This window comes from Periophthalmus magnuspinnatus, chromosome 15 (assembly GCF_009829125.3).
Source record: "Periophthalmus magnuspinnatus isolate fPerMag1 chromosome 15, fPerMag1.2.pri, whole genome shotgun sequence".
Taxonomy (NCBI): Eukaryota; Metazoa; Chordata; class Actinopteri; order Gobiiformes; family Gobiidae; genus Periophthalmus; species Periophthalmus magnuspinnatus.
The window spans coordinates 29,226,335-29,236,681 of NC_047140.1; the positions used below are offsets into that span (position 1 = coordinate 29,226,335).

The following is a 10,347-nucleotide window of genomic DNA, read 5'->3' on the forward strand; positions in this document are numbered from 1 at the left end:
AGAAGAAGATTTTTTTTTTTTTTTTTTTTTTTTTTTTTTTTTTTTATAACTTTTTTTTATAACTTTTTTTTTTTTTTTTTTTTTAATTTTTTTTTTATTAAGAGTAAAGATATACAATATTTGTGGCATAACAGAACAGTTCCACAATTAAAAGTCAGAACAGACAGATTATAAAAAAAAACGAAGTACAGGACATAAAAAAAGATAAAAAATAAAAAATAAATAAATAATAATAAAATACATATAAATGAACAGGAAAAAAAAAAAAAAAAATTATATATATTATGTATACTAGGGGTTATCTATGAGATTTAGATCATCTACTACACTTTTAAGTTTTACAGCATCTTTCTTTTCCATAAAACTTACAGATGAAAAGAAGAGACAAAGTTCTTTATGGAAAGGGAGGAAGGATGGAGTGGTTTTTAAAAACCTACACTTGTGGATAAAGAATTTACCCATAATAAAGATTACATTTAAAATCATTTCACATTTTTTGTCGTGCATAAGAATACCAAAGATAATGTCCTTGCTGGTAAAGTCTTTCAAATTTGGAATCCTGGGGAAGAGCCAGTAGTGAATATCGTCCCAAAAGGCTTTAGAAAACATACATTCAAAAAATAAGTGTTCTGTCGATTCAATATTGACATCACAGAAAGAACAACAATTGTCATCCATCCCAAAACGCCGTCTGAGCAGTTCTTTAGACGGGTATGTGCCTGAAAGACTTTTAAAATGGACTTCCTTAGCTTTAGGGGGAATGGGAAGTTTCAAATAGATTGTACGAATTTTCTTCTTTTCCTGAGATGAAAACAATAGTGAGATAGAATTTGGATTTGAAATATAAGAATAAATAGCATCATTAAAGAATTGTCTAATTTTACAATTTGGAAGTTTGAGAGTTGAGATATTGAAGCCATTTATCATAAGTTTAGGGAGAGTGGGATATCTACAGTTAGGATTATGAAACAGGAAGGAGACTGTGTTCAAAATATTCTGAGGGATGGCCTTAGTGATTTTAATAAATTCTTTCTTTTCTGTTTGTATGTCATATTTTCTTGAGAATTCATCAAATGACAGAAGATTACCATTGTCATTCAATAAATGCATCAGGGACCAAATACCCTTTTCAAACCACTTTTGTACAAAAAGGGATTTGTTTCTAATGGTAATGAATTGGCAGTTCCACAGGGGCGTGTTATGTGGACTATAGTTGTGCTTATATATTAATCTCCAATATAAAAGGACTTGTTGATGAAAGGAGGACAGCTGAATGGGTAGTTTTTTAACATTGTAGTTACATCTGAGAAGAAATTGTAAGCCTCCTAAGTTTGAAAATATTTTAACAGGAATAATAAACCATAAACTATTTTGATTTTTAAAAAAGGATCTAAGCCAATTTGTTTTCAAAGTGCCATTCAGGCTGTCAAATTCAATCGCTTGCAAACCTCCATCTTCATATTTCTTGATTAAATTGCCTTGTTTGATATAGTGTGTTTTCCGCTTCCAAATGAAATTAAAGTTAATTTGATTAATAGATTTAATCGCTGGTTTAGGGATTCCTATAGAATAGGCAGGGTATATAAGTCTAGATATACTTTCCATTTTGGTAAGCAGAATTCTACCGAAGATGGATAAATCTCTTTGTGCCCAATTATTCAGAGAAGTAGTGCAAGTCTGAAGTTTGTCCCAAATATTGAGTTTTTCTAAATCGTTCTTATCTTTAGTTATTTGCATGCCAAGGTATTTAACAGTGGATTTAACAGGGATGTTACAAACACTGGAAACTGCACATGGCTTTAGAGGTAAGATTTCACATTTGTTTAAATTCAATCTGAGGCCTGAGGCTTTAGAAAAGCATTCAATAAATTGGAGTATTTTAGGAATTTCGTTCAGGTTGTTTAAAAAGATGGTTGTATCATCAGCTAGCTGACAAATAGACAATTCTGTATCTGCAATTGAAAGCTTGCCAAAGTCTGCATTTTTGATTAGTATGGAAAGCATCTCTGCTGCTGCAATAAATAAAAGGGGTGAAATTGGGCACCCTTGTTTTATTCCTTTGTTTATCTGAAATCTCTGAGAGGTCCCATGGGGTAAACAAACAGAGCTACTGGTATCATTATAAAAGGTTTGTATAACGTTAATAAATTTACTCCCAAAACCAAACGACTGCAATGCTTGGAACATAAAACTATGCTCAATCATATCAAAGGCCTTGTAAAAATCTAAAAGTAGAATGAAACCTTCATTGTTAATTAGAAAATCATAGTCTATTAAATCTAGGACAAGGCGTATATTATTATGAATAGAGCGACCTTTTATAAAACCAGATTGAGTTTCAGAAATTATTTGTGTTATGCCTAGTTTCAGTCTGTTTGCAAAAATGTGAGTTAAGAGCTTGTAATCGTTATTTAAGAGGGTTATAGGTCTTAAATTGTCAAGGCGGTTGGGATCTTTACCTGGCTTGGGGATAAGAGTGATCACTCCCTGTTTCATAGTATGAGTGAGGGAGCCATTTTCTAGAACCTCTTTAAGCATTTGGAAGATAAGATCTTTGATGTGATCCCAGAAGAATTTATAAAAGTTACTAGTCAGCCCATCACAACCTGGAGCTTTATCTTTGGACAAACAACTAAGAGCTTTATCCAATTCTTGTATAGTTATTTCTGCTTCACAGACCTGTTTGAAATTATTATCAATTTTGGGGATAAAATCTTTAATAGTTTTGTAAAAGGACTCAGTGTGAGGTTTAGAGTAAGAAGACATGTACAGCTTGCTATAAAAGGAAGAGATTTCTGTGGAGATCAGTTGAGGGTCAGTGCAAAGTTGATCATTAATATAAAGACTTTGAATTGCATTCCTTTCTTGTCTTTTTTTTTCCAAGTTACAGAAATATGCTGTACTTTTTTCACCAAACTCCACCCATTTTGCCCTAGATCTAAGGTATGCTCCTTTGGCTTTTTTAGTGTAAAGATCATCAAGGGAGCACTGAAGAATACTTTTTCGTCGTTTATCGTCATTATCAAAATGAGGTTTAGAGCAAATTTGGTTTAATTCCTTAATAATTTCAGTTTCTTTCTGTTTACATTGTTTAGCTATTAATTTGCTATGCTTAATAGAGATCTGGCGTACTTTGAATTTAAAGAATTCCCACTTATCAATATAAGCCTTAAGATTTTTGTCAGAATATATTGTTTCTAGAAGTTCAATAACATCCCTGCAGAAGTCTTCATTAGTGAGGAGTGAGGAGTTAAATTTCCAGTAGCCTCTGCTAAAGGGTTTTTTCACCTGAGGAGTCAAGTTAAGTTGAATGAGACAGTGATCAGTCAAAGGAGCAGCAGAGATACTAACATCTACTTCATTTTGGATAAAGTTGTTTGAGATTAGCCAGAAATCAATGCGAGATTTAGATGAGCCATCTGGTTTGAACCAAGAAAATGACTGTCTTAATGGATGAGCAAGTCTCCAGGGATCATTTACATTAACGTCTAAACAGAAATCTTGTAAAACTGTGTTTATATGAGGGGAATGGAATTTGGACGGCAGTCTATCCAGCCATTCATCTTGAACCATGTTAAAGTCTCCTCCTAAAATGATATTGTCTGTGCAGTATTTTCGACCAAGGTCTTTGATATGATCAGAAATTTCAGCTAATAATAATTTGTTTAGGTTGGGAATGTTGTAACCATAGACATTACACAAAATCAGAAAATTATCAGTCAATTTGAGGACACAAATAAGCCAGTGGCCATTACTATCATTTTTGTGAGTGATTATTTTAAATTGACGGTTTTTAAAAAGCAAAGCAACACCAGAGGATTTGTTTGTACCATGAGAGAAAAGTATTTTTTCCCCCCATTGATTAGACCAAAAGTTTTCATCTGCCTCCACAGAGTGTGTTTCCTGTAACAAAATGCAGTTAGCATTTACATTTTTACAAAATAAGAAAATAGATTTTCTTTTTACCCCATCTCGTAAACCCCTAGTATTTAAGGATACAAAATTTAAATTCAACATATATAAAATTCAATAAATAATATACAAAAAGAAATAAAAAAAAACAAGAAGTAAAAGGTAACAAGTAGTGTGAAAGTGCTATTGAACGTTGAATCTCAAATACAATGAAGGTGCGGTAGACCTTAAGATATTCCTGCGCAGTACCAAACAGGTGTATGACCTTAAAATGTTAACTACAACATGCCTCTGTGGACTTAAAGCATAGAACAAACCCTTAAACTGTCCAAAATTTTAAAAACTTCTTCACAACAATAAACATATAACTCAGAACTTCAATTCAACTTCAGTTCAACTTCAAATTGAAAGAAATCATTCAACCTGGTAGCACACGGACTCCGTTAACGTATCCGATGTGCCCTCGATAGTAGACGTTCTGACCTGCCGCTCTCGCCTGCTCCATTTTAGGCCAGACAGCAGCCCTGGCCTCTCGGTCGAACTTGCAGAAATCTTGCTTGAAGAAGATTCCCAACTCTTTGCAGGCCTTGGAATCTTTGGTGAGCTTCCAGAAGATGTCTCGGTAGTGCCTCATGGTGAACTGGATTATTATCTGGCGGTGCTTCCCGACTTCCCTCTTCCCCAGACGATGCACCGTGTCTACTACGGTATTCAGGGATGAAGCATGTTGTGGCGCGATTTTAGCCAAGATCTCCAGGGCTTCTTTGCGGGTATTCTCATCATTTTTTTCTTTAAAACCCTGTATTTTCAGATTCCAGCGCCGTTTGTAGCGCTCCATCTCCAACACGCGCTCTTTCAAATCAGCATTCTCTTTAACGAGGGCAGGGACCGACTTCTCCAGATCACAGAGTCTGCCTTTACAGTTTTTTAGTTCATCAGCATTCATTTCAGTTATCTTGGTCAGGTTGGCTAGTATAATGGAGTTTTCCCGAAGTTTTACATCAAAGTCATCAAATCTGTCAGTCAGCTTGTTAATAGCTGCGGTGAGGGCTGTCAGCTCTGGCTCGTTTTTGTTTGAAATGATTACCTTGCTGGGTTGTACTGCGGATGGTTTGGTTGGTGTAACAGGGATTTTCCTTTTGGTTGACGGCGCCACTACTTCCATGGCATATTCATGGTCCGTTGCCGCCGCTGGGACCGGGCTTTTGGAGGCTGAAGCTAGCTTAGCCTGGGCATCAGGTTTTTCCCGGGTCATCTTTAACTTCTTCAAAGAGTGCTTAAAGTTCGTTTGAGAGGCGTCTAATATTGAGTTTTGTTGTTAAAAAATTTAAGAGAACAACAAATGCCCGTTTAGCGGTTCAAAATCGAGGTCTAAATTGATATTCTGAGATTCAAATACAACAGCTCAAGGAGTACTGCCTGCCCGGACCGCCATCTTGCCGGAACCCCCGTGTGCATATATTATATTTTTGTTCAGTTTTTTGTTATTTTTTGAAAAATATATAATATTTACACAAAAGAGGTCAAAGCGTGCCTGAACAAAAATATAATATTTACACACAAGAGGCGTGTATTTTTATTCAGGCACTCTTTGACCTCTTGTGTGTATATATTATAATTTTGTTCAGGCACTCTTTGACCTCTTGTGTGTATATATTATATTTTTGTTCAGGCACTCTTTGACTCTCTTGTGTATATATAATATTTTTATATTTTTATTCAGGCACTCTTTGACCTCTTGTGTGTATATATTATATTTTTGTTCAGTTTTTTGTTATTTTTTGAAAAAAATATAATATTTACACAAAAGAGGTCAAAGTGTGCCTGAACAAAAATATAAAAATATTATATATACACAACACAAGAGGTCAAAGAGTGCCTGAACAAAAATATAATATTTACACACAAGAGGCGTGTATTTTTGTTCAGGCACTCTTTGACCTCTTGTGTGTATATATTATATTTTTGTTCAGGCACTCTTTGACCTCTTGTGTGTATATATTATATTTTTGTTCAGGCACTCTTTGACCTCTTGTGTTGTGTATATATAATATTTTTATATTTTTGTTCAGGCACTCTTTGACCTCTTGTGTATATATAATATTTTTATATTTTTTATTCAGGCACTCTTTGACCTCTTGTGTGTGTATATTATATTTTTGTTCAGTTTTTTGTTATTTTTTGAAAAAAATATAATATTTACACAAAAGAGGTCAAAGCGTGCCTGAACAAAAATATAATATTTACACACAAGAGGCGTGTATTTTTGTTCAGGCACTCTTTGACCTCTTGTGTGTATATATTATATTTTTGTTCAGTTTTTTGTTATTTTTTGAAAAAAATATAATATTTACACAAAAGAGGTCAAAGTGTGCCTGAACAAAAATATAAAAATATTATATATACACAACACAAGAGGTCAAAGAGTGCCTGAACAAAAATATAATATTTACACACAAGAGGCGTGTATTTTTGTTCAGGCACTCTTTGACCTCTTGTGTGTATATATTATATTTTTGTTCAGGCACTCTTTGACCTCTTGTGTGTATATATTATATTTTTGTTCAGGCACTCTTTGACCTCTTGTGTTGTGTATATATAATATTTTTATATTTTTGTTCAGGCACTCTTTGACCTCTTGTGTATATATAATATTTTTATATTTTTTATTCAGGCACTCTTTGACCTCTTGTGTGTGTATATTATATTTTTGTTCAGTTTTTTGTTATTTTTTGAAAAAAATATAATATTTACACAAAAGAGGTCAAAGCGTGCCTGAACAAAAATATAATATTTACACACAAGAGGCGTGTATTTTTGTTCAGGCACTCTTTGACCTCTTGTGTGTATATATTATATTTTTGTTCAGGCACTCTTTGACCTCTTGTGTGTATATATTATATTTTTGTTCAGGCACTCTTTGACTCTCTTGTGTATATATAATATTTTTATATTTTTATTCAGGCACTCTTTGACCTCTTGTCTGTATGTATTATATTTTTGTTCAGTTTTTTGTTATTTTTTGAAAAAAATATATTTACACAACAAGAGGTCAAAGTGTGCCTGAACAAAAATATAAAAATATTATATATACACAACACAAGAGGTCAAAGAGTGCCTGAACAAAAATATAATATTTACACACAAGAGCCGTGTATTTTTGTTCAGGCACTCTTTGACCTCTTGTGTGTATATATTATATTTTTGTTCAAGCACTCTTTGACCTCTTTTATGTATATATTATATTTTTGTTCAGGCACTCTTTGACTCTCTTGTCTATATATAATATTTTTATATTTATATTCAGGCACTCTTTGACCTCTTGTGTGCATATATTTTATTTTTGTTCAGTTTTTTGTTATTTTTTGAAAAAAATATAATGTTTACACAAAAGAGGTCAAAGCGTGCCTGAACAAAAATATAATATTTACACACAAGAGGCGTGTATTTTTGTTCAGGCACTCTTTGACTCTCTTGTGTATATTATATTTTTGTTCAGGCACTCTTTGACTCTCTTGTGTATATATAATATTTTATATTTTTATTCAGGCACTCTTTGACCTCTTGTGTGTATGTATTATATTTTTGTTCAGTTTTTTGTTATTTTTTGAAAAAAATATATTTACACAAAAGAGGTCAAAGTGTGCCTGAACAAAAATATAAAAATATTATATATACACAGCACAAGAGGTCAAAGAGTGCCTGAACAAAAATATAAAAATATTATATATACACAACACAAGAGGTCAAAGAGTGCCTGAACAAAAATATAATATTTACACACAAGAGCCGTGTATTTTTGTTCAGGCACTCTTTGACCTCTTGTGTGTAAATATTATATTTTTGTTCAGGCACTCTTTGACTCTCTTGTGTATATATAATATTTTTATATTTTTATTCAGGCACTCTTTGACCTCTTGTGTGCATATATTATATTTTTGTTCAGTTTTTTGTTATTTTTTGAAAAAAATATAATATTTACACAAAAGAGGTCAAAGTGTGCCTGAACAAAAATATAAAAATATTATATATACACAACACAAGAGGTCAAAGAGTGCCTGAACAAAAATATAATATTTACACACAAGAGGCGTGTATTTTTGTTCAGGCACTCTTTGACCTCTTGTGTGTATATATTATATTTTTGTTCAGGCACTCTTTGACCTCTTGTGTGTATATATTATATTTTTGTTCAGGCACTCTTTGACCTCTTGTGTGTATATATTATATTTTTGTTCAGGCACTCTTTGACTCTCTTGTGTATATATAATATTTTTATATTTTTATTCAGGCACTCTTTGACCTCTTTTGTGTATATATTATATTTTTGTTCAGTTTTTTGTTATTTTTTGAAAAAAATATATTTACACAAAAGAGGTCAAAGTGTGCCTGAACAAAAATATAAAAATATTATATATACACAGCACAAGAGGTCAAAGAGTGCCTGACCAAAAATATAATATTTACACACAAGAGGCGTGTATTTTTGTTCAGGCACTCTTTGACCTCTTGTGTGTATATATTATATTTTTGTTCAGGCACTCTTTGACTCTCTTGTGTACATATAATATTTTTATATTTTTATTCAGGCACTCTTTGACCTCTTGTGCTGTGTATATATAATATTTTTATATTTTTGTTCAGGCACTCTTTGACTCTCTTGTGTACATATAATATTTTTATATTTTTATTCAGGCACTCTTTGACCTCTTGTGCTGTGTATATATAATATTTTTATATTTTTGTTCAGGCACTCTTTGACCTCTTGTGTGCATATATTATATTTTTGTTCAGTTTTTTGTTATTTTTTGAAAAAAATATAATATTTACACAATAGAGGTCAAAGCGTGCCTGAACAAAAATATAATATTTACACACAAGAGGTGTGTATTTTTGTTCAGGCACTCTTTGACCTCTTGTGTGTATATATTATATTTTTGTTCAGGCACTCTTTGACCTCTTGTGTGTATATATTATATTTTTGTTCAGGCACTCTTTGACCTCTTGTGTGTATATATTATATTTTTGTTCAGGCACTCTTTGACCTCTTATGTATATATTATATTTTTATTCAGGCACTTTTTGACCTTTTGTGTGTATATATTATATTTTTGTTCAGGCACTCTTTGACCTCTTGTGTTATGTATATATAATATTTTATATTTTTTTCAGGCACTCTTTGACCTCTTCTGTATATATTATATTTTTGTTCAGGCACTCATTGACCTCTTTTGTGTATATATTATATTTTTGTTCAGGCACTCTTTGACCTCTTGTGTGTATATATTATATTTTTGTTCAGGCACTCGCCAAATGCACCCTTCAAGGGTCCTTTCGAAGTACTCTTCAAAAGTGTAGTTTCAAGGTTCCGGTCGAGAATCTGCCCTCCTCAATGTAGCCGCCATCTTGCTGAAGTGGGACACGCCCACACCACAGACCGCACTTCCACCGCTGTCTTTGAGCGTACGATATGTTATTTTTAATGATTTATTATTTAATAGAAAAAAAGTCAAGATGTCGTCGTCACAGCCGTTTCTTTCTGTTTAGATTGAATATCAATAGGCAAATATAACGTTCGATGTGATTTTTTTACTCAATTGTAGCTACTTCATAACTTAAACAAAATATACCTTGTGAAAACGTAATAATAGAGACAGAGGTAACAATATCATTTTGACATTCATAGTCTATAAACCAGAGAACACAGATTAGTTGTACATATAGTGGGACATTGCAGTTTAATGTTTCGGTATTTTGGCCAGTGGCTACACCACAGTAGAGGGCACTGTTTCCCTTCTATGCCGTGCCAGTTCTTTTCATCTGATTATTATAAGGTATTTTCTAGCAGTGCGGCGCTACATCAAGCTAGTGTCTTGATTTACTAACACGAAAGTAAATGACACGTGCCCACGAGGGGCGCAGACCTTTGGAATGTACCGGAACTCATGAAGATTTTGTGCACGTCTCAGGACTCTCTCCTGTCCTTTCTGGAGAGTCCGTTGCTTCATTGTTCACATTACCTGTGTGGATCATTAAACTCTTCTGACTTTACGTTTCAGTCTCTTGGTCTTTAACGCTTACAATAGAAACGAGCATTCTTACATTATTCTTATTGCAGTAATAATTTTTAATGATAATAATGTCTTCTTATTGTCTAGCAATAACTCCACATTCCTTTATTCCATGTAACTCCTTTTTAATCATCAAACACACTGTACAGATCTTTATTCAGATTTAACAGTTTCATGTTGCTCTGTTGTAGATGAGGTAAACCAGTACGAACATTTGAACGTATATTGCGCAACGGACTCCATTTTCTTCTCTTTTTTGCGTAGCCGCGGTGCATGATGGGATATAGAAGTGCGTGAAGTGTGCACGGATGCACGCTTCGGTTACGTCCGATCTCCATGGAAACGGTGGAAAGGGAAGGGCAGG

General features: G+C 33.2%; 1 protein-coding gene across 2 annotated transcripts in view; it reads right to left on the reverse strand.

Moving 5' to 3' along the window:
• Positions 1-10,347, reverse strand: part of LOC117382622 (myelin and lymphocyte protein-like) — a 199,993-nt gene that overhangs the window by 140,497 nt on the left and 49,149 nt on the right. The window lies entirely within an intron of this gene.